The sequence below is a fragment of the Cynocephalus volans genome, chromosome 3 (genome assembly GCF_027409185.1).
Source record: "Cynocephalus volans isolate mCynVol1 chromosome 3, mCynVol1.pri, whole genome shotgun sequence".
NCBI classification, from domain to species: domain Eukaryota; kingdom Metazoa; phylum Chordata; class Mammalia; order Dermoptera; family Cynocephalidae; genus Cynocephalus; species Cynocephalus volans.
The window spans coordinates 5,323,075-5,349,166 of NC_084462.1; positions in this window are offsets into that span (position 1 = coordinate 5,323,075).

Genomic DNA, 26,092 nt, shown 5'->3' on the forward strand with positions numbered 1-26,092 from the left:
ATTCAGCGAAATAAAAAACACAATGGAGAGTTTAACCAGCAGCAGGCTTGTGGAAGATGAAGAGAGAACCTCTGAACTTGAAGATGGGCTGTTTGAAATAACATAAGCAGACAAAAAGAAAAAAAAAAAAAAGGAAAAAAGAATCAAAGGCATTGAAGAAAATCTGAGAGAGATATCAGACAACCTTAAGCACTCAAATATCTGAGTCATGGGTATTCCAGAAGGGGAGGAAAAAGGACAATGCATTGAAAACATATTCAACAAAATAGTGGCAGAAAACTTCCCAGGTATAGGAAAAGTGACAGATCTTCAGATCCAGGACGCTCAACGATCTCCAAACGTATTCAACCCAAAAAGGTCTTCTCCAATACATGTTATAGTCAAATTGGCAAAACTCAAAGACAAAGAGAGAATCTTAAAAGCTGCAAGAGAGAAGTGTCATATCACCTATAAGGGAGCCGCAATCAGGCTAACATCAGACTTTTCATCACAAGCCCTAAAAGCCAGAAAGGAATGGGATGATATATTCAAAATACTAAAAGACAGAGATTGTCAGGCAAGAATACTCTACCCTGCAAGGCTATCCTTCTGAAATGAAGGGCAAATAGTATATTTCTCAGACAAACAAAAACTGCGGGAGTTCACCACCACACGACCACCCTTACAAGAAATTCTCAACGGAGTACTGGGTTTGGTTCCTGAAAAATAACTACCACTGCACTAAAAACCCATGAAAAATCTAAGCCCACTAGTATAATAAAAATGGCATTCATGAAGAGAAAACAAACAAACAAAAACGCTATCTACAACCTAAGGAACCAACAAACACAGAAAACAAACAGTAAATCAGAAAGCAAGGAACAAAAGATACCTAAGACAACCAAACAACAATCAATAAAATGCTAGGAATAAATCAACACTTTTCAATAACAACTCTCAATGTAAAAGGCTTAAATTCCCCAATCAAAAGACAAAGACTGGCTGACTGGATTAAAAAGGAGGACCCAACAATATGCTGCCTTCAAGAGATCCACCTCACCCATAAAGACTCACATAGACTAAGAGTGAAAGGATGGAAAAAGATTTACCATGCAAACAGAAAAGAAAAACGAGCTGGAGTTGCTATTCTTATATCTGACAAAGTAGACTTTAAACTAAAAACCATAAAAAGACAATGAGGAACACTACATAATGATAAAAGGACTGATCCATCAAGAAGACATAACAATCATAAGTATGTACACACCCAATGTTGGAGCAGCCAGATTTATAAAACAAACTCTATTAGACCTAAAGAAGGAAATAGACACTAATACTATAATAGCAGGGGACCTGAACACCCCACTGTCAATATTGGACAGATCATCTAGGCAAAGAATCAGTGGAGAAACACAAGATCCAAACAACACTCTCGACCAATTGGACTTGGCAGATATCTACAGAACATTCCATCCAACAACCTCAGAATATTCATTCTTCTCATCAGCACATGGATCATTCTCTATGATAGATCACATATTAGGTCACAAATCAAGTCTCAACACATTCAAAAAAATTGGAATAATCCCATGTATTTTCTCAGACCATAATGGATTAAAACTAGAAATCAATAACCAACGAAATTCTGTAAACTATACAAACACATGGATATTAAACAGCATTCTACTTAATGACATATGGGTCCAAGAAGAAATCAAGCAGGAAATCAAAAAATTTATTGAAACTAATGAAAATAATGATACATCATACCCAAACCTGTGGGATACTGCAAAAGCAGTATTGAGGGGGAAATTTATTGCATTAAATGCTCACCTCAGAAAAATGGAAAGATGGCAAGTGAACAACCTAACAGTTCACCTTAAAGATCTAGAGAAACAAGAACAACCCAAACATAAAGTTAGCAGATGGAAAGAAATCATTAAGATCAGAGCAGAACTTAATGAAATTGAAACCCAAAAAGCAATACAAAAGATCAATGAATCAAAAAGCTGGTTTTTTGAAAAGATAAATAAAATTGACAAACCATTAGCATGGCTAACAAAAGAAAGAAGAGAGAAGATGCAAATAACAAAAATTAGAAATGAAAAAGGTGATATTACAACTGATTCATCTGAAATACAAGGAATCATTCGAGACTACTATAAACAACTATATGCCAACAAGTTTGAAAATCTGGAGGAAATGGATAAATTTCTGGACACACACAAGCTACCAAAACTGAACCATGAAGATGTAGAAAATCTGAACAGACCAATAACAATAAAGGAGATTGAAGCTGTTATCAGAAAGCTCCCAACAAAGAAAAGCCCAGGACCAGATGGATTCACAGCAGAATTTTACCAAACATTCAAAGAGGAATTGACACCGATTCTTTACAAACTATTCCAAAAGATTGAAACGGACGCAAATCTCCCAAACTCATTCTATGAAGCAAACATCATCCTGATACCAAAACCAGGTAAAGATATAACCAAAAAAGAAAACTAGAGGCCGATATCCTTGATGAATATAGATGCAAAAATCCTCACTAAAATACTAGCAAACAGAATACAGCAACACATACATAAAATTATTCACCACGATCAAGTCGGATTCATCCCAGGGATGCAAGGTTAGTTCAACATACGCAAATCAATAAATGTGATGCAGCATGTTAATAAAATCAAACACAAGCACCATATGATCATCTCTATAGATGCTGAAAAAGCATTTGATAAAATTCAGCACTCATTCATGACAAAGACCCTCTATAAGTTAGGTATAGAGGGAAAGTATCTCAACATAATTAAAGCCATATATGACAAACCCACTGCCAATATCATCCTGAATGGGGAAAAGCTGAAAGCTTTTCCTTTAAGAACAGGAACTAGACAAGGATACCCACTCTCACCACTCCTATTCAACATAGCGTTGGAAGTACTAGCCAGAGCAATCAGAGAAGAGAAGGAAATAAAGGGCATCCAGATTAGAAAAGATGAAGTCAAACTGTCCCTGTTTGAACATGACATGATCCTATATATCGAACAGCCTAAAGCCTCTACAAAAAATCTCTTGGAGTTGATAAATGATTTCGGCAAAGTAGCAGGATACAAAATCAACACACAAAAATCAGTAGCATTTCTATTCTCCAATAGTGAACATGCAGAAAGAGAAATCAAGAAAGCCTGCCCATTTACAATAGCCACCAAAAAAATAAAATACTTAGGAATTGAGTTAACCAAGGATGTGAAAAATCTCTATAATGAGAACTACAAACCACTGCTGAGAGAAATTAGAGAAGATACAAGAAGATGGAAAGATATCCCATGCTCTTGGATTGGAAGAATCAACATAGTGAAAATGTCCATACTACCCAAAGTAATATACAAATTTAATGCAATCCCCATCAAAATTCCAATTCCATTTTTATCAGAAATGGAAAGAACTATCCAGACATTTATATGGAACAATAAAAGACCATGCATAGCCAAAGCAATGCTGAGCAAAAAAAATAAAGCTGGAAGCATAACACTACCTGACTTTAAACTATACTATGAAGGTATAATAATCAAAACAGTATGGTACTGGCATAAAAACAGACACACTGATCAATGGAATAGAATAGAGAATCCAGAAATCAACCCACACACCTACAGCCATCTGATCTTTGACAAAGGCACTAAGCCTATACACTGGGGAAGAGACTGCCTCTTTAGCAAATGGTGCTGGGAGAACTGGATATCAATATGCAGGAGAATGAAACTAGACCCATACCTTTCACCATACACTAAAGTCAACTCAAGATGGATTAAAGAATTAAGCATACACCCTGAAACAATAAAACTTCTTAAGGAAAACATAGGAGAAACACTTCAGCAAATAGGACTGGACACAGACTTCATGAATATTATCCCAAAAGCATGGGCAACCAAAGGAAAAATAAACAAATGGGATTATATCAAACTAAAGAGCTTCTGCACAGCAAAAGAAACAATTAACAGAGTTAAAAGACAACCAACAGAGTGGGAGAAAATATTTGCAAAATATACATCTGACAAAGGATTAATATCCAGAATATACAAGGAACTCAAACAACTTTACAAGAAAAAAACAAGCAACCCAATTAAATAATGGGCAAAAGAGCTAAGTAGCCATTTCTCAAAGGAAGATATACAAATAGCCAACAGACATATGAAAAAATGCTCAACATCACTCAGCATTCGAGAAATGCAAATCAAAACTACACTGAGATACCATCTCACCCATTAGGATGGCTAAAATCCAAAAGACTCTGAATGATAAATGCTGTCGAGGTTGCGGAGAAAAAGGAACTCTCATACATTGTTGGTGGGACTGCAAAATGGTGTAGCCTCTATGGAAAATGGTATGGAGGTTCCTCAAACAATTGCAGATAGATCTGCCATATGACCCAACTATCCCACTGCTGGGAATATACCCAGAGGAATGGAAATCATGAAGTCGAAGGTATACCTGTTCCCCAATGTTCATCGCAGCACTCTTTACAATAGCCAAGAGTTGGAACCAGCTGAAATATCCATCATCAGATGAGTGTATATAGAAACTGTGGTATATCTACACAATGGAATACTACTCAGCTATAAAAAAGAATGAAGTACTGCCATTTGCAGAAACATGGATGGACCTTGAGAGAATTATATTAAGTGAAACAAGTCAGGCACAGAAAGAGAAATATCACATGTTTTCACTTATTGGTGGGAGCTAAATATAAATAAATAAATTCACATGCACACACACAGAGAAAAAAAACCGGGGGGAGGGGGAGAAGACATAACAACTACAATTACTTGAAGTTGATACGAGAAGCAAACAGAAAGGACATTGCTGGGTGGGAGGGGGGAAAGGGAGGAGGGAGGGAGGTTTCGGTAACGGGCCACAATAATCAATCACATTGTATATCGACAAAATAAATAAATAAATAAATAAGAAAAAAATAAAAGAAATATACAAATAAGTATGAAAATTGCAGAACTCCTGTCTATAAGGCATATGTATTTTATAATTCTTGGCATCAGACACTAGCTTTCATTTGTAATTGCTTTTCAGCCTGAGGGCAGTGACTTGACCCATTCTGTCACGGGTCACACTTTTTCCTGTTCCTAGGATGAGGTAGGAAGTGCGGGAGTAAATTGGGACAAGAAGTGGCTGAGTCTTTGTTACTACATGGTGCTATTTAAAAGGAACATTAAAAGTGTTGTAGTTCTCTTTTTGTAATGGGTTTTTTTTTTCTTTATTGTTGCTTTTCATTCATTGAAGCTTGAGATGAATCTTTGTTTATTCAGTTTCTAGTTTTCTTTATACAGTTACTTGTGAAATAAGCTTTGGTGCAATCCTATAATCAGCTCACCTCATTCTTTTCTAAATATGTGTTTTCAAATTTTTTTCCTTGGACACCAGAATTCATTAGATTTTTTTCAACAATTTAAAAACTTTTAAAAATTGTGTCCAGTTTACATCGAGGGCTGCATGCTTCCTGCTCTTTATCCTATATTGGAAACAATCTTTGGTACCTAATATATAATTTTAGATTGTTTCAATGTGTGCATGGTAAAGATGTCAATGACCTTTCACTTTAAAGTAAACCTAGTTTAACCAATTAGTCCGTTGTTCAATTTTCTTTCCTTATTTAATCTGTTAAAACAGTGATGTGAACTAGTAAGTAGGTGTTCCCCTTATGTCTGTCTTGTTTGTTTTGTGCAAATATTGAAGGATGTATTGGATTGATTTGGAACATTGTTCAAATAGAGCCTATGCATTCGTGATTGAAAAAATTTGCTCAGAGCTTATTTCCACAGCTGAAAGAAATACATCTTATTTCTTTCATTGTTTTCAACAACAATAGCTATGAGTTCACAATTTGTATTTTTTAAATGTATTATTGTGATTTTTTGCTAAAGAGGAATTAAATAATTGGGATCGATAGGATCCAAAGCTTGACATAGAAGTTTCTTTTGCTCAGGCATGTAAACGTGGTCCTGGAATTTTCAAGGGAAGGTAAGATAAAAAACAAACATTGCCAATTGGTCCTACCAGGTCACCTTATGAGAATTCAGTTACATTTTGTTCTTCTCACTCAACTCAGACCTTCACAGGATGACTGGGTGAAATGTCTTGCCCGCTGGGCCTCAGTGAGCCCTCCTGTAACATGGAGATGAGGGACTATACCAACAAACCTAAATCTGAGTGACACCAACCCTTGAAAGTATTAGCAAAATGGAGTGTTTGTCTGTGTGTGACTTTTCTCCTGGGACGGTGGAAATTAGCTGTAATTAGAATTTTAAATAGGAACCAGTTCTCTAAAAATGGAAATAAAACAAAACCAAAAAAGCACAAGAATAGAAGAAACAGGGGCTTAGACACTGAGAAACCATCTTCAGAGGCCTTTCTCTGCATTAGAATTATCCTGGTTAAATCTAGAGGCAGGTCATATGAGTCCCTAGAGTTGAACCCTCTAGTGTCCTCCCCTCTTCTTCAGGACAAAATCCAGGCTCCTCACAGTCTACACAGCCCCATCTCATTAGGGCCACGAATGTCTCCAGCCTCATCCTGGGAGCTTTCTCTCTTGTCTCGGTTAACTTTGCCCCAGTCACATATGGCATTTCTTTTTTCCCACACACCAAAATCTTTTCTGTCTTAGGTGTTTGTCCCTGCTCTTACCCTTTGTCCCTAAATCATCACAGCCCTGTCCCTTTCTCCTGCTTCAGGTCTAGGCTCACAGATATCTCTACATCCTCTGTCACTCTGTCATCTAAAATTTCTCTACCAGTCAGTCTATCACATTACTCAGGTTTTATTGCCTCCACATCAATCATTCATGTCAGAAATGTTCTTTCACTCTGATTATCTTTGCAGTCTTTTGTGTTTTCTCTCCATTGGAGGATGCACAGTTTCCATCTTCAGGGGAAGCATGTCATGTGCGCACGTGGTCACAAGGCAGCTGGGGAGTGGAGGGGCAAGATGCTGTAAACTAAATGTGGAATATGCGTATTTCTCCAGTGAGGAGTGGCTACTGGGTCCCGGGAAGGGAGTTTGAGGAGAGGGTGGGGAATGTTGTTCGGGGAGTTACAGCCCTGGTAATAGTAGGGAGACTCAGGAACCAAAGAAAGGAAAAGCTGTGTCCGTTCTCACTGGCTGATCCTGGGTTCAGCAGTTAGTGGAGTAGATGGAGTGAGATAATGGGGTCACATGTAGAAAAAGGAGTTTGTCTTCCCACAGGACACACAAACTCACCCTGCCTACACACTTCTCCCTTTCCACATTGTCTTCTCTAGAATGGCAAAGTTGGTGCTTCCCCAGGTGGACGACTTGAGGAAGAGGAGAGGTTTCTCTGTTGTGCCGTAACTTTATCCCCTCCCTCCAGTTTTCTATCCTCCGCCTACCATTCTGCTCCTACACTTACCTCCTCCACTTCTACTATCAGTGCGTACCATCCCAAGACTCAGTGATTTGGGTCTGTGAATATTTAAGCTAATGTCATTGCAAAGTGAGAAATAGACCCCAGGAACTTTTCTTGATCGAGGGCCCTGAGCTGCCGGAAGGCGTCTTCTCTATCTGCGTTTAGGCTCTTTTATTGCCAAAGTGGGTCTGTTTAGCCAGCCTCAGGCAGCTACCCTACGGGTCAGCTCCCTCTTTCTGTTTGTATTTACACTGTCTTCCCGCCTCTTGAGGGTAAGGAGAGTGGTCTGGGAGAAGGATCCTTGGCTCTGCTTTTTCGCTGCTCCTTGTCAGCTCCCCCCCTTACTCACGATGAAGACCATTTCAAGGGCAAACAAGACCCCTGCACACATCAGTCCCCCAAATTGGAAGCCATACCAGAGAGTGCACTTGTGTCACTCTGTGTCATTCTTATTTATTCAGTTATTCAGTACATATAGAGCCTATAATATAAAGCCATGCTTTTTTTTTTTTTCTTCACCAGGGGTTACAATTTTAAACCAAGAGAATATACTTCCCCGCCTTATCCAGGTTATTGGTGAATGAGGGAGACAAACACATCCTTCCAGTTCCTAATAGTCATGCAAGTCAGATGCCCCAACAGGAAGGACTGATGTAATCCTTCCCCAGGGGCCCCCATTCCCTTGCTTCTCCTTGGCATCATCATCTCATCCAAGTCTGTCGACTCTGTTTCTGTCCCCACGTGGCTGATGACAGCCAGAGGAAATATATGCCCAAATTGACTGGTCTCTCTTTAAGTCGCAGCCCAGCTCCTCTTTCCTTCCCCTACTTGTCTATTCCACACCTTTCCTCTGGAGCCCCTCAGGAGTCCAGCTCCTCCTCTTCCATCTTTTCTCTCAAGGACCTTTGTTCTTCCTCCATTGCATCCTGGAAGCAAAGGAAGATCTTCTCCAACATTCCACCCACCTGTCTTAGACCTGTGTTCTCTACTTGGTGTTGACTGGGAATGGTCTGTCCCTGCTCCTGGCTGTGTTACCCTGTGATTGTGCACCACTTGCCACCCCACTCACAGTCCCAGGACCATATGGCATCCTTCCTTCACTGTGTCATCAATTTTTACTTCAAGGGCATTATTTTAGTCACTGTACCCCGATGGTAATATTGTCCATTAAAACACATAAACGTGTGCACACACACACTTTATTTTCCTACCAGTCTCCATCTTTAAAACAAAAAATCTCTATGGACCACATTATATGCCTGTAGTAAGTGCCCCTCTTCTATGTTGCGTTGAATAGCGCAGCACACTAAAAACTGGTTTCTATTCTGTCTTCAGTTCTTGCCTCCAGTTCTCACTTGAACCCTTCCAGTCAGGCTTTCACATCCAGCATTCCACTGAGACTTTGCTTTTCTGAGTCTTTCTGAATCTAGTATTTTATTTCCTGTCCTCATTTTTCTTTTTTAGTCAGCAGCATGTCTCACAGTTGATCACTCCAGTTTCTTTGAAACACTTTTTTCTTGGCTTTTAGGACGTTACACTAATGTTCGAATTCTATTTCATTTAATATTCTTGTGGCCATCTTGATCTCTTACTCGTTTCCTCTTCTGATGTCTCCTGAACTCTGTGTTCTCTGAATGTGGGAGTGTCCCATGGCTTTGTCTTTGAACCTCTGTCCTGTTTCTGTCCACACTCGCTGCCTTACCTTGTCATTTTATCTCATGGCTTTAAACACCATCTGCATGTCTCCATTTCCCCTGGAGACCTCTCCCATGAACTCTAGAATCCTTTGTCCAGTTGTGTCCTCAGCTCTCTTCTGGGATGTCTAATAGGCACCTCCACCCTCATATGTCCAAAAGTGACTTCCATAGTCCCTAAAAGTGTCCCCCTTGCAGCCATCCACATCTCAGGTAAGGGATGAGGTGCACATCTCTGTAGGAATTTAAAATATAGAAAATATTGCATTATTTGTTAAGTATTTTAATTTATAAGACAAAGAAAAAATTAACATGTTTACTTAATATGGGTAAGGAAATAAATCATTTCCAAAATTCTTGTCAGGTGTAGGAGAGAAATGTTTGAGGACCTCAGTCCTGCCTGGTGTGCTTCCTCCAGTACCTCTGCCCTCATCTCCTGCTGTGTCCTCTTCTCTCACTCCGCCCTAGCCACCTCAGCTTTGTCCTTTCCTGGGGCCAAGTTTGCTTCTGCCCCAGGGCCTTCAACTGGCCTGTCCCTTTGCCTAAAGATTTCTGCACTGCAACTGCAGGTGACAAACACCCTTCCTTTCCCAGGTCTTTGTTCTGATATCTCCTTTTCAGTGTGTTACTGAGACCCCACAGGTCCGTTTGCTCGCTGCTCAATAGCCAGTAATTGAGAGACAAGTGTTGGTGTGAGGAAAGGTAGCCTTTAACCAGGAAGCCGGCAGCCTGGGAAATGGTGGACTCGTGTCTCAGAGACCACCTCCACTTCTCCCAGACTTGCCAAAGGGGTTTTATAGGGATGGGTGGTTGGGGGCTGATTCACAGTGACCTAAGCAAGGGATGTGCAGGCATAATCATAAAATTGAAGGTAAAAATCAAAGACCTTCTCAGGTGGAAGTTGATTCATAGTGACCGGTCCTCCATGGGTCACGTCATGGGTTCAGTTCCAATTAATATGAAAAACAGTATATCTGGGTTAATAACTTCTTCTATAATTATTCTGTGTACAGCGTGAGCAGGAGTCATTATATTCTAGCAATCATGTGAACAAGAGTCACTGTACTCTAATGTCCAGCTGCAAGCTATGTGGTTCAGGTTACAAGAATAAGGAAGAAAACCTTTTAAATTTAGAAGTTTAACAAAATGGAGTCACTTCTATTCAGGCTGTTACAAATGTAGGCTTCTGTGACCCCCTGTCCTCGTTAATATTCTAGCTATACCCTCACCCCCAGCTCTCTGCAGGTTTGCCTGCTCTGCACGTTTGTTTCTCCTCCTTTGTCTCCCTCTGTTTGAATACTGGTGACAACAAGGCCCCAAAGGGAGAGCAAAGCCAGAGGTGGCAGGTGTGCTGGGCTTGCCCCCTGAGTGCTGCTCAGCCCTGGCTTCATGCTAGAGTGCTGAGGCATGTTGCAAATACATCTCTTGTGTGCCTTTACCAGAGACTCCATTCACGTAGTCAGGGTGGGGCTCAGGCTCACATCGGTTCTGGTATGCTGTGTTTTTATTTCTGGATTTCCTCTTTGACCCATTTGTTGTTTAGGGGCATATTGTTTAATTTTCATTATTCATATGGCTTCTAGTGTTCCTTTTGTTGTTGATTTCTAGTTTTATTCCATTGTTGTTAGACAAGGTAGTTGATATGATTTCAGTATTTTTTAATTTGTTGAGACTTGTTTTGTGTCCTTACATTGGGTCTATTCTGGAGAATGTTCCATGTGCTGCTGAGAAGAATGTGTATTCTGCAGCTGTTGGATGAACTATAAATGTTCATTAGGTCAAGTCCATCTCTCCTGTTAGGTCCAATAGTAATTGCTTTATGTAACTGTATGCTCTGGAGTTGAGTACATGTATATTTGTAATTGTTATATCCTCTTGTTAAATTGATCTCTTTACTATTATATAATGATCTTCCTTATCTATTTTTAATTTCCTTGACTTGAAGTCTATTTTACTGAAAAAAAAAATAGCTACTACTGTTCTTTTTTGGTTTCCATTTGCATGAAGTATCTTTTTTCATTCCTTTGCTTTCAGCCAGTGTGTGTCTTTCATTTTAAGTGAGTTTCTTGTAGGCAGCATATTGTTGGTTTTTCTTTTGTAATCCATTCAGCTACTCTGTGTCTTTTAATTGGGACAAATAATTTGTTTACATTTATGGTTATTATTGATATATAGGGACTTTATTATTATTATTATTATTATTATTATTTGGTCTTTGTGGTTGAGCAGTTTTGTCTAGCTGTATATTTTGTTTTCTCACTATTTGTTTTTAGTATGTTTCTTAAGTTTTTGTGTTATGATTACCATGAGGCTTACAAAAAACATGTTAGAGTTGTACCAAACTATTTTAGACAAATAATAACTTAACTTTGATATCTAAGAAAAAAAAAACACCAAAGCCAATTCTGTGCTTTGGCATCATTCCCCTCCCCCCAACACACACTTTCTGATATTTTCTTGTTTCAAGTTACATCTTTTAATATTGTCTGTCTCTTACATGGTCATTGCATAGGTTATTGTCTTGTTAGGTTTGTCCTTTAGTCTTTATACTAGGATATAAGTGGTTTATTTACCACTCTTATGACATTGGAATATTGTTAGGTGGTCTGTGTACTTAATTTCCTAATAAGTTATGTATCTTGGGATGTTTTCTTGCTCTTCTTCACCATTGCCTTTAGGATTGAAGAGATCCCTTTAGCATTTCTTGTAAGGCAGGTCTAGTGTTGATAAATTCCCTTAATTTTGTCTAGGAAAGACTATTTCACCTTCATATGTGAAAGTTAGTTTTACTGGATGCAGAATTCTTGGCTGACAGTCTTTCTTCTTCAGCTCTTTGAATATAGCATCCCATTCTCTTCTGGCTGTAGAGTTTCTACTGAGAAATCTGCTGAGAGACATATTGAGGCTCCATTGAATGTTATGTGTTTCTTTTCTCTTGCTATATTTTCTCTTTCTCTTTGGTTTTTAATAATTTGATTATGATGTGTTTGGTTATGTGTTCCTCTTTGGACTGAATTTGATTGGTGACCTCTGAGCTTCCTATATTTGGATGCTGTCATCTTTCTCCATACTTGGAAGATTTTCAGTTACTATTTCCTTGAATATGCTTTCTTTTCTTTCTTTTTTTTTTCCCCCTCCTATATAAAGATGACTGGTAAGGGGATCTCAACCCTTGGCTTGGTGTTGTCAGCACCACGCTCAGCCAGTGAGCCAACCGGCCATCCCTATATAGGATCCAAACCCGCGGCCTTGGTGTTATCAGCACCACACTCTCCCGAGTGAGCCACGGGCCGGCCGCTTGAATATGCTTTCTAAGTCTCTTCCTTTTTTTTCTCTTGTGTACGCCAGCTATGTGGAGATTATTTTGCTTTAGGAAATCACATATTTGCTGTATTTCTGTTTTCTTTTTCTTTTTGCTCCTCTGATTGGATAATTTTGTGTGTTTTATCTTTGAGTGCACTGATTCTTTCCTCTGTTTGATTAAGTCTGTTCTTGGAGCTTTCTGTTGAGTTGTTTTTTGGTTTGTTTGTTTTTTTAAAGATGACCGATAAGGGGATCTTAACCCTTGACTTGATGTTGTCAGCACCACACTCTCCCAAGTGAGCTAACCGGCCATCCCTATATAGGGATCCGAACCTGTGGCCTTGGTGCAGCACCACACTCTCCCAAGTGAGCCACGGGCTGGCCCCTGTTGAATTTTTTAATTTAGATAATGTATTCGTTGTTTCTAGAATTTCTATTTTTTTAAATTGATTTTATTCCTTCGTCAAATTTCTCATTTTGCTCCTGAATTTTTGATTTTCTATGTGTTTTTTCTTGTGACTCTATGAACATCCTTAAGAAGGATATTCTGAATTCTCTGTCAGACATTTCATAGGTCTGCTGTTCCTTTGGATACATTGCTGGTGCTTTGTTTGTTTCCTTTGATAGCAAGATATTTCTTTGCTCTTTCTCAATCTGTCTTTTATGTTGATGCCTGAGCATTTGAAGAGATTGCTACCTCTTCTAGGTTTCATAGGTGTTCTTTGGTTTTGCTAGACCTTTACTGGTTAATACCAGAGCTTTGTCTCTGGTCTGTGGGTTTTTTTTTTTTTCCATTCTGTGGTTGATTAATAGCTACTACCACCACTTAGACTCTGCACTGGAACTAATGTGTTGTCCTTTGGTTAATTCCTGAATTAGGGGAACTTCCTGTGGGGATCATAACTTAAGCTCTGTGCTTGAACTAAATTGCTGTTTTGCTGCTGATTCTCTGGGGATGGCTTTTTGTGGGAATAGGATTTTAATGGTTGGCCTTAAGTATTTCTAGGTCTGAGCTGTGTGGAAATTCTGGCCTGGGACTGAGTTTTCCCTGCAGATTGCCTCTCCCCTGTAGTTCTATCACACTGTCTGATTTCCACTGAGACCGGCTGCCCATGCTGGCCCAGCCTTTCTTCTGCATTCCAACCACTTCCTGTGGGGCAGGCTATGCACATGTCACTTGTGATAACTCTCTGGCCTCTGGGTAGCTTCTTTTTCCAGTTGGCTGTGGCTGCTCCCTTCTGTGTGGGCCTGGGGGAGTCCTGCTACTGGTCTTTATGGCCTATGGACTTGTGTGGTGCGCTTAAAGACATCCTCTCCCCTGCAGACTCCAAGCAGGTTTACGTGAAGGGTGCTGCTGTGGCTTTTTATGGCTTTGATCTGTGTGCTGCAGCCATTCCCCATCCCATACTAGACTAGCTCAGGAGCAGCCAGGGCTCAAAATGATCAGCACCATTTCTATACCTTCTTGCCATGGCCTCTCTTGCCTTCATGAATTCTGTGGGTCTCTCCTCCCCTTCTCCCAGCTCCAGCAGTCTTAGGTTGGCAGATTTTGATTTTTAATAGCTATAAATTGGTTACTTGTGGGTGAAAGGACGAGTCGACACCAGTTGACGATCCACCGGAGAGAGCTCGTTTATTAGGCGGCATGCACACATATATATAGGGCTTTTAGGGAAGGCTGATTGGCTTAAAATACAATCCCTACTTAGAGGGCAACCAGCGCCATGATGGGGTGTGGCCGAGAAGGACTTATGTGATCAGGGTGTGATCCCTTGGGGCATTTGGGTTCTTACATTCCTCCCTTTTTCTTGTTTTAGGAAAGGGGACGTTGAAGTCATCGAGCTACTTCCTGCTGAACTGGGGCGTTGTGGGGGGGGCAAAGGGAGGAAGGTACATAAATACCCATTATGAAACCCCAAAGGAGGGTGGAGAAACAAGTAATTTCAAAAGGGGAAAAGTCCATAAATGTTCCTTGAAGCCACAAGTCGCACATGCACCGGTTCCATTGTTCGTAGTTGGAGACTGGAGGGAGCAGCCAGGCATCGGTGGCAAGGGCGTGTAGGATGCGCTTCCTCTGTAAGGTGGTGTCTCTTCAGCATCGGCTGAGGCACTCACGAGATGAGGCGGGGGTTTCATCGGTATCTAGAAGCTGGTAGTTTCTAAGCAAAAGCTGGTTAAAGGCCTGATTAGAGATTTTTCCCACTTGGGTTTGAAGAAACCTAATGATGCAGGGCAAGAAAAGGCAGGTTATGAGGATAATGATTAGAGGTCCCAAAATGGGCCAAATCCAAGTTAGGATAGGGTGTAAGATAAAAGAAGAAAAGGGGTTAGAACTGGATGTGGTTCGTAGGCTGGAAGCTAAGTCGGTGAGTTTGATGATGTTTGTTTCTACTAGACCGGATTCATTGATATAATAACAGCATTCTTCCCTAAGGAAGATGCAAGTACCTCCTTTTTCTGCAGTGAGGAGGTCTAGTGCTCTGCGGTTTTGGAGGGTGACCTGAGCTAAAGAGGTGATCTGTTTCTGTAGAGAGGAAAGAGATTCGGCAGTGGAAGTCAGAGCCCCTTCAAGTTTAGCATTGATGTCTTTGACCACCCATCCTAAGGCTCCTCCCGACAGGCCGGCTCCAACCGCTGATGTTGTTAGGGAAATACCAACCATGATTGGGAGGAAGGTGGCCCTTTTTTGTCTTGAGGGTGGGTGAAGAAGATAGAACAGTTCTGAATTGGAGTACAGAGTGAGTTGAGGGACGATGGTGACGAGAAGGCATGGGACAGTATGATTGGACAGGATGGAGGTAGGGAGGGTTCCATTGCACCAGAAGAAAGAGCCTGGTGGGGCGAAGGTGTGGTTATAAATGGTTGAGGAAGGAAAGCATTTAAGGGGACGGCCGCCAGGAGCGGTCGCATGAGAGAAAACAATTTCCGGGAGAGAGAGAGAAAAATGAGTGTTTCAGAAATGATCTGTTGCCAGGTGTAAATGGGTGACCCTGGGGAGCTAGCAGAGGGGCCTGAAAGCTCCCTGGGTGAAATGAAAAGAACAGGAGAAGGCCAAGGAGAAGGTTCATGTCTCCGGAATTGGGGGTAAGGCTGAGGTCTGGGATAGGCAGAGTTTGAAAGGTCGGTAGGATGAGGGATAAAAGAATGGTGTGTTAAGTTCTTTTGCAGCTTGTTATTGGAGTTCTCAGTGGCCAAGGGCGGATCCTGAGTGTAAGGCTTCAGCCTGGAAATATGAATCCATGGAGTAACATGATTACCTGGCAGGGCAAGTTTAGCAGCAGTTGGAGTGCAAAGGATGACAGGACATGGGCCTTCCCACTTAGGGGTTAGGGGGGTTTTGGGTTCCGGGGAAGTGTAGAATACTAATTGGCCTGGGCTGAGTGAAAGGTTATTTTTGGAAAGTGACGGATCTGGAAGTAGCCAGTCCTGGTGCTTCCATAATTCGGTGCGAAGGTGGGAGAGCAAGGGTAAGGCCATGGTGGGTGGTATGGGTCCTTCAGTTGCTGTGATCCCCGGGGGTAGGAGGGGCCTACCATACATGACTTCAAAAGGGGAAAGATTGGAGGGCCTTTTGGGGAGAGCTCTGGTCTTGAGTAGAGTGAGAGGTAGAAGACGGACCCAATCAAGGTGTAATTCCAGAGACAATTTAGTTAGTATGTCCTTTAAGGTTCTGTTGGTTCTCTCTACCTTTCCAGATGCCTGAGGTCGGTAAGGGCAATGTAAGTGCCAGGGGAGAGAGAGTGAGAGTTTCTGTATTACCTGGGCGGTAAATTCAGGTCCATTGTCAGATTGAATGGAAGTGGGCATCCCAAATCATGGGATGATTTGGGAAAGGAGAGTCTGGGCTATGGTGGAGGCCTTTTTATTGGATGTTGGGAATGCCTCTACCCATCCTGAAAAGGTATCAACAAACACCAAGAGGTATTTGAGGCGCCGGACGGAAGGCATGTGTGTAAAATCGACTTGCCAGTCGGCCGCGGGTGTGAGACCTCTGGCCTGGTGGGAGGGGTATGGCCCACGTTTGAGAGGGGTGTTAGGATTGGTACGCTGGCAGATTGTGCATGAGTAGGAAATTTTTTGCAAGAGGGCTTTGTCAGATGGGGTGACTGAGAAGAAGGCTTGTAAAAACTGGGATAAAGTTTGGGGGCTAGAGTGAAACAGGTCATGGAGCAAGCGAAAGAGAGAGGACTTATCATCATTAGGCGGTTGAGGCTGAGAGGGTGTCTGTGAACCTTGGGAGCCGTAAGGAAGAATGGGAAGTTGGTTTTGTGTCTGTGGGTGCCGTGCTGCAGTGCGTGCGGCGAGGTCAGCCTTACAATTCCCGCGAGTGATTGGGGAATCATCCCTCTGGTGGGCTCTGAAATGAATGACTCCTAATTTACAAGGTAAATGAGATGCCTCAATTAATGTGGAGATTAAAGCTGAGTTGGTGATCATGTTACCCTTGGTGTTAAGCAGACCGCGTTCTTTCCATATGGCGGCATGAGAGAGAAGTATATGAAAGACATATTTGGAGTCAGTGTATAAGTTAAGAGTTCTTCCTTCAGCTAGAACGCAGGCTCGCGTGGCAGTGATAAGTTCAGCCTGCTGGTTGGTAGTACCCTTGGGTAAAGGTTGGGCCTCTATAACTGAATCAAGGGAGACTATGGCATAACCCGCATAATGAGTGTTTCCTTCCTTGAATGAGGACCCATCCGTGAACCATGTGAGATCAGCGTGAGACAGGGGCCCCTCAGTGATGGAAGAGCGGTAAGGTATAAAATTTTGAAGTCTTTCTACGCAGCTGTGCAAAGGGGTGTTGGGGGAATCTGGTATAGGCAGTAGGGTAGCCGGATATAGGAGTGGACAGGTAGTGAAGGATAGGGCAGGATTTTCCAGAAACGAGGATAGGAGGGTTAGGATTCTGGAAGGTGGGAGGGATTGGAGAGCCTTATAGGTAAGGAGGTCTTTGAGGTGATGTGGTGAGAGAATGGTGAGAGGTGCCCCAAATGTTAATTTGGATGCCTCCTTATGCAGAAACTGCCCCGCAGCCAGGGCTCTTAAACAGCGTGCCCAGCCTTGTACAGTGGGGTCCAATTGTTTTGATAGGTATGCTACGGGGGCAAAGGAGGGGCCATAATTCTGTCCTAGAATGCCCAGAGCTTGTCTCGTATTTTCATGAACATAGAGGAAAAAGGGTTTAGTTAGATCAGGGAGATGAAGTGCAGGGGCTGTTAGAAGGGCCTGCCGAAGCTTGAGAAAAGGGCACTGAGGTGAGGAGAGCAAAGGTTCTTCAGGAGGACCCTTACTCATATTATACAGAGGTCAGGCTAGCAAAGAGAAATTGGGGATCCATACTCTGAAATATCCGGCTAGACCCAGGAAAGATAGGATCTCTGTTTTGGTTTTGGGGATGGGCAGGTCAGTAAGAAACTGTTTTCTGTCCAGGGTGATTTCCTTCTTTCCCGGGGAGAGGAGAAAACCAAGGTGGGTTACAGACGGTAAGGAGATTTGGGCCTTGGCAGGGGACACTCGATATCCCCTACCCGCTAGGAAGTTAAGCAAATGGGCAGTGTCAGCTTGGGATTGTTCCCATGAAGGACTGCATAGAAGGAGATCGTCCACATATTGTAATAAGGTGGACTCTGGATGGTTTAAGTGAAAAGATTTGAGGTCCTGTGCTAGGGTCTGCCCGAAAATATGAGGGCTATCCCGAAATCCCTGTGGCAGGACCGTCCAAGTGAGTTGTTCGGAGTGACAGGAGAGGGGGTCAGTCCATGTGAAGGCAAAAATGTCCTGAGTGCCGGTTTCCAGGGGTATGGAAAAGAAGGCATCCTTTAAGTCCAGAACCAAGAAATGAGTAGAGGTCACTGGGACGTTGGAAAGAAGAGTGTATGGATTTGATACAAGGGGGTGAATGGGAATGACAGCGGCATTAACAAGGCGGAGATCTTGGACGAGACGAAAGGCGCCATTAGGTTTTTTTACAGCAAGTATGGGAGTATTAAAAGGGGAGTGAGTGGGATGGACAAATATATTTGGAAGGGTCTTTTAGTTTTATGTGTACAGCGGAACACTGGGCCAGAGCGGGGCTGGCAGTGTCCCAAACTGTGGGGTTAACAGGGTGCATTAGCATGGGTAAGGACTTCTTTGGAGAGGTGGAATTAGTAGGATCTTGGGCTTGAACTAGCGCTAGGAGGAAGGAAACGGGGGAAGAGGAAGAGGACAGGGGCAAAGTAATGGAGACTTGAAGCCGTGATAGAATGTCCCGACCCAACAAGGGGACGGGGCATTGTGGCATGACTAGGAAGGAATGGGAGAAAACGGATTGAGTGCCTTGAAGGCAGCAGGTTAAAAGAGGGGTTTTTTGGGGAAAGATTTGTTGACCTCCTACCCCAACTATAGGAGAGCTGCTGGAGGTGGTGGGGCCTTTATATTCCCTTAAGACCGAAAAGGTGGCTGCAGTGTCCAGGAGGAAAGATATTGGGTGGCCGTCCAAAACCATGGATACCCTGGGCTCTTGCTTTGTTATAGAGATGGTTGGGAAGGACCCAAGGCTCCTTCAGTCCTCCTCAGCGAGGCCCACCATAGGTGGTGTCCATGGTTCGGGGGACTGTGGGGCAGTTGGTCCCTCACCCCTTCGGGCAAGGGGGTAATCAGGTCCCCAATATCCCTTCTTTTTGCATTTTGGACAAGGAGTGGTGGGTGGCCTGGGGGTGGGGCAAGCCTTTGCCCAATGCCCTTCCTTTCCACATTTAAAGCAGGCTCCAGGTGGAGGCTTAGAGGTGGAGGCTGTGGGAGGGCGCCCAGGGGGTTTGATAAGCCAGGCCAACATCTGGAAGTTGGCGTGGTCGGCCTTTTGTTTTCAACGTTCTTTTTCCTCCTCCCGATTATGAAAAACCTTGAAGGCCACTGAAAGGATTTCGGTCTGAGGGGTTGCAGGACCCTGCTCTAATTTTTTAAGTTTAGTTTTAATGTCAGGGTAGGATTGGGCCAGGAAATAGGTCATAAGGACATGCTGGCCATCTTCTGAGTTGGGGTACAATTTCTTGAATTTTTTGGAAATTGGCGACCTTGCGAGCTGCTTTTTGAGGCCAGTTATTAAGCAAGAGGCAAAACGGCCTTGAGCCTGGATTCCCTGGGCTATGTTATAATCCCAATTAGGTTCCTGTTCTGGGACTGCTTGGGGGCCTGGCGGGTGATTCGGATTGGTACGATGGGTGTCAGTGGCATGGGTTTGGGCTGTATCCCAGACCCTGCAGTGTTCCTCGGGGAGGAGGGTATTGGCTAGGAGCATGAAGATGTCATGATGTGTGAGGCTGTAGGCCTGCAGGATCCATTGGAATTCTTTAATGTAGGTGGTAGGGTCGGTAGAGAAAGAGCCTAGTCTTTTTTCTAATTCTGTAAGGTCAGCTAGGGAAAAGGGAACATGGACCCTAACTACTCCTTCAGCCCCAGCTACCTCACGTAGTGGGGCGATTGTTAAAGGGGTGGGGGGAGGTCCTTGGGAACGGGTGAAAGGGGGGCTTAGTGGGTCAGGAGTAGGTGAGGGTAAAGACGGGGGAGTGGATGGCGCAGGAGGTGCAGAAAGTGATGCGGATGACGGGGGAGGAGGAGCGGATGTCAGAGGCACTGGGGGAGGAGGAGGTCGGTAGGGTGGGGGTTCATCAGCAGGGTCAAAGGTGGAAGAATCGAGGGGTGACTGTGAAGAGGGTTTACAGGCTAAAAGGACTTGAGAGGGAGCACAGGAGGAGCAGTGGGTGGGGTTCTGAGCCAAGAGGCGAAAAGCCTCGATGTAGGGGATCTCCTTCCATTTTTTTAGGTGCTGGCAGTAGTTAAAGAGGTCTCGTAGAATGTTAGGATCTAGTGTGCCCTCAGGGGGCATGTGTTTTGATTATCTAAAGGATAATAAGGCCAATCTTGTGTACAGAATTTGGTGAGGAGTTTGGGCTCAATATCCTGAGGGAAAGGTTGGTGAGGTTTTTCAGAAGGCATTGAAGTGGAGAGTCCCCTAGGGAGGAGGAGGAAGCGCCCATTCTGGTCTCTTAATGGGAATTTAGACAGAAATCGGACAGAGATTTAGTGATAGGACAGATCCTTCAGCTGGTTGGGAAAGGCAGGATCCTAGAGGGCATCCCCAGTAGGTCACGTCAGTCCCGGCAGGTTCAGGTACGAACCAGGAGGAGAGAAGGGAGGTGTGGGTCATCACTCAGACCTCCACTTCTCTAGGGCAAAAGCCCGGTGCCTGAAGGAACCGAGCGCCAGGATTTTCTGGTCGGGTCCCGGACCGGGAAGTGGAGAGAAGAGAGTGGTGGACAGGAGGGTGAAGGAGAGAACAGAATGGGGCTTTTAACCTCCAAAAATGAAAGTAATTTATGGTAGTCGTGAAGACCGTGGTGGGGTGGGGTATGGGCGTTAGGGGCTACCGGATGATCTAGACTCCCTGTGGTAGCCTGAAAAGGGCTGGTGCCCTTTAGGAAAGGGGGCTTACCTAATGATGAGCCGGTGGTGAGTGGAAGGAGCCAGCACCAAAAAGAATGGACGAGGGTGGACCGTCAATGGTGAGCAGTGGAAGGGAGGCTGGTCCTGGCGGGACGGAGTTCCCGAGGGGTGACTTGGAAAGTGCTGCTGCTGCGATCCGAAAAGTGTCACAGCTCGAGAGAAGCTCCGTCCCGGGTTTCGGCACCAAATGAAAGGATGAGTCGACACCAGTTGACGAGGTGGAGAGAGCTCGTTTATTAGGCGGCACACACACGTATATATAGGGCTTCTAGGGAAGGCTGATTGGCTTAAAATACAATCCCTACTTAGAGGGCAACCAGCGCCATGATGGGGTGTGGCCAAGAAGGGCTTATGTGATCAGGGTGTGATCCCTTGGGGCATTTGGGTTCTTACATTCCTCGGTGTGATCCCTTGGGGCATTTGGGTTCTTACAGTGGGGAGGAACAATGCTGGGAATTACCTCTTCTGTCATGTTGATGATGTCACTCTCTGGCATTTTTTTTTATTTTTAAGTGGTTTTAATTTATACATAATTGTGACCATGGTGGGCTGGCTTGTTAGCTCAGTTGGTTGGAGCACAGCCTTATAACACCAAAGTCATGGGTTTGGATCCCAGTACCGACCAGCTGCAAAAAAAGAAAAAAAAATTGTGATCATGGTAAGTTTCTACTGTGTTTATACTTTTATTTCATAGGCCAGTATTATCCATGAATTAATACTTCAATGAGCTTTAGATACATTGATTACTATATAATCCTAGAAAAATTATCCAAGAGGAAGTTGGATATTTTTACCCAAGAATGATTCACTGGTGTGACGGAGAGAAAACAGATTTCCCTTAAGCCAGAAACAAAAGTACAAAGGTACCAACCACCGTAATAATTGCACAGTATTGTGGGGAGCTAAGGTATAGAACCTGAAACACAAGAAAGAGGTAAACTATTTTAGAGTAGACACTGAATTATTATTAATTACAGTTCATGTATTTATTTGGTTATGGGAAGTTATCAACAAACTTTTAATTTTATGAGTTATATTAATTTAATATAAGTATGGAAGTAGACTATGAAAGACATCTAAAATTGAATCTGGAAGGTATGGAATTGTGTGCATTAAATAAAATAAATTAGAGTTGTACTGAATGTAGAAGTGACCTTACAATTTAAGAAATAAACAGGTTTACTGACATAATTTACAAAACAGGAAATTGTTTCATATTTAGTATGCAATTCAATGATTTTTTAGTACATTTAGATTTATAACATCATCCCCACAATCTCCTTTTAGAACAATACTATCAGTTCCCTATACCCCCCCAATTTTTTAAACAAAATATCAAATGATACATATAAAGGTTGAAATTGTAAAAGCACTTGTCTTTTTCACTTGTTGGTATGAAACCTCATTGATGACTTTAACTTTTCAGACAAATAGATGGATTCACATGGAGAAAGCAGAAAATGCTGAGGTTGATGTGATGGATATTGAAGTAGAAAATCCTTTCATTTGCTTATTGTTCTTGGCATCTACTTCAGTGAAATGTCTCTTTATATTTTCTCCATTTAACCGTTTATCAAGCACTTTAACAGACCAAAGGTTTTAATTTGATAAAGTCCCATTTATTGCTTTTTGGGGGGGTCATACTTTTGATGCCAAATCTAAAAGCTTTTCATGGAGCCCAAGTTCCTGAAGATTTTACTGTGTATGTTTTTGTTTCTAAATCTTTTTTTTTTTTTGTCCTTTTCTGTGACCGTGCTCAGCCAGTGAGCGAACCGGCCATCCCTATATAGGATCCAAACCTACCACGGGAGCGCTGCTGCACTCCCAGCGCCGCACTGCCCCGAGTGAGCCACGGGGTCGGCCCCTAAGTCTTTATACATTACATTTTATGCTTTTACATTTTCTATTTAAGTATATAATATCTTTTGAGCTAATATTTGACAAGTTTAAGTGTAGGTGGAGATTTTTTTTTTTTTTTTACATTCAATTGGTCCAGCACCATTATTTGAACATCCTTTCTTTGTTTAATATCTTGGTACCTTTGTCAAATGTCAGTTGGAAGTGCAGGTGTGGAGACTTTCTTTGCCTTCTCTTATTCTGTTCCAGTGATGTGTATATCTTGTACTCTAACCATAGCATGTCTTGATTACCTTTATTATATTGTAAGTCGTTATATCAAGTGCAGTGTTTTCAATCATTTTATTCTTTTTCAGATTTTTAGTTATTGTAGTGTTTTTGTCTTTCCACATGAATTTTAGAATAAGTGTGTATCTACAGCATATCTTTATAGGCAATGCATTAAACCTGTTATGAATTTTGAGCAATTTAACATCATTTTTCTGTTTACTTGTCCAATAAATAGATATGGTATAACTATTTGGATGTTCTTTGATTTCCTTCATGAACCTTTTATAGATTTTAGTGTAAAAGTTCTCTCCACAGGGCTGACCAGTTAGCTCAGTTGGTTCGAGTGTGATGTTATAACATGAAGGTCAAGTGTTCAGATCTCCATGCCAGCCAGCCACCAAGCAAGCAAGAAAAGTTCTCCCAATTTTGTTAGATATACACGTACTTCTTATGACTTTTTTGAGAAGTCATACATGGCATCGTATTTTTAATATCAGCTTCCATATGATAATTGCTAGTAGATTTTTGTGGTTTTTTCTTTTTTAAGTAATGAGGCTAGTTAAAAAATTTTTTCAACTTTAACATTTATTTGTACATATTTGTAGAATACAGTGTGATGCTTCAATACATGCCTATACTGTACATTGATTCACTTAGAGTAAATAGCATAGCTTTGTATCCATTAACCCACCACTTCCTCTCCTCCTTTCCTGCCTCCTGTCCTGGCCTCTGGTAACTATTATTTCTACTCTCTACTTCTATTTGAACCACTTTTTTTTTAGCTTTCACTTATGAGTGAGATCATGCAGTATTTGTCTTTCTGTGCTTGCTTTTCTTCACTTAATATGGTGGTCTCCAGTTCCATGTATATTGCTGCAAATGACAGGATTTCATTTTTTAAAAAAAGCTAAATAGTATTCCATGTGTGTGTGTGCACACTTTTATCCATTAAGCTGTTGATAGGCATTTAGTTTGATTCCAGTGAATATTCTTGGTACATTTGTCGAAAATCAGTTGGCCATAAATACATGGTTTTATTTCTGGTTTCTCTATTCTGTTCCATTGGTCTGTGTGTCTGTATTTTTATGCCAGTACCATGGCTGTTTGGGTTACTGTAACTTTGTAGTATGTTTTGAAGTCAGGTAGTGTGATGCCTCCAAATTTTTTTGGTTTTTGTTTTTTGCTCAGGATTGTTTTAGCTATTTGGGGTATTTTTATGATTCCATATGAGTTTTAGAATTTTTGTGTGTGTGTGTGTGAAAAATGTCATTAATATTTTGATATGGATTGCATTGAATATGTAGATTGCTTTCAGTAGTATTAATTCTTCCAACCCATGAACATCTTATTATTTTTTGCAACTTCTTCAGTTGTTTTCTTCAGTGTTTTATAGTTTTCATTGTAGCAATCTTTCATCTCTTTGGCTGAATTAATTCCTATGTTTGTTTTTGTTTTGTTTTGTTTTGTTTTGTTTTTGTTTTTTTTAAAGATGACTGGTAAGGGTATCTTAACCCTTGACTTGGTATTATCAGCACCACGCTCTCCCAAGTGAGCCAACTGGCCATCCCTATATAGGGATCTGAACCCGTGTGCCTGGTGTTATCAGCACCACACTCTCCCAAGTGAGCCATGGGCCGGCCCCTTGTTTTGTTTTGTTTTTTAGTAGCTTTGTAAATGAGATTGCTTTCTTAATTTCTTTTTCATTTTGCTTGTTATTGGTGTACAGAAATGCTGCTGATTTTTGTATGTTGATTTTGTATCTTGCAACTTTACTGAATTTGTTTTTATCAATTCTCAGAGTTTTTTGGTGGAGCTTTTAGGTTTTCCTGTATATAAAATCCTGTCGTCTGCAAGCAGGGACAATTTTACTTTCTCTTTATCAATTTATATTTCCCTTTATTGCTTTCTCTTGCCTAATTGATCTGTCTAGAACTTCAGTACTATGTTGAATACGAGCAGAGGGAGAGGGCATCCTTGTCTTCTTCCAGTTCTTCCCCACTCAGCTAGCTGTCAGTTTGTCCTATATGGCCTGTATTGTGTTGAGGTACTTTCCTTCTATACCTAATTTGTTGCATGTTTTTATCATGAAGGGTGTTGAATTTTATCAAATGCGTGTTCCACGTCAGTTGAGATGATCATACGGTTTTTAGCCTTCATTCTGTTGACGTGTTGTATCACATTTATTGATTTACATATGTAAAACCAACCTTGTATCCATGGGTTAAATCCCACTTGATCATGGTGAATGATCTTTTTAATATGCTGGTGGATTCAGTTTGCTAGTATCTTGTTGAGAATTTTTACATCGGTGTTCATCAGGGATATTGGCCTATAGTTTTTTTGTTGTTGTGTCCTTGTCTGGTTTTGGTATCAGGGTAATGCTGGCCTTATAGATGAGTTTGGAAGATTTCCCTCCTCTTAAATTTTTTGGAAGAGTTTGAGAAGCATTTGTATTAATTCTTTTTTAAACATTTGGGAGAATTCATCAGTGAAACCATCCAGTCCTGGGGTTTCTTTCTTTTTCTTTTTCTTTTTTTAGTAAAAGTATGTTCTAAAATATTGGGGGAGGTTATGGGGGAGGGGCTGGCCCATGGCTGTCTTCCTCACTGGCCTAGTTGCAGTCAGGGGTCGGAGGGGTGAGACTGAGCCCCTTGGCCCCCATCTGAGGACCCTAGGGGCTTCTGGCTCTGATTCCAGCGTGGTTGTGGTTGGCACTGGGTGGGGCCAAGGCCCACAGCTGGCCACCTCAGGACCCCATGGGCTTCTCAAAGCTGGTACTCCTATGTCCAAACACCAAGATCCTAAGATGTTTCTGTCAGATTGGCTGCTGCCATGCCATCTCCTCTGCAGGCTCCCAGCCAGAGCAGCCAAGGGACCATGGAGGGCTGGGCCACTGCTGTCACTGCCACTGCCTCACCTCGGCTCAGCCCTATCACCATCAGCTGGTGCCGGCGACGCAGGTCACTCGGGCTGGAGGCGCTGCCACCGCCATGCGCTGCGGCTTGAGGTGAGGGGAGGGAGGTGCCACAGCAGGGTGTGGGCCAGGCTGGGTGCAGGTGCATCAGTGCTCTCC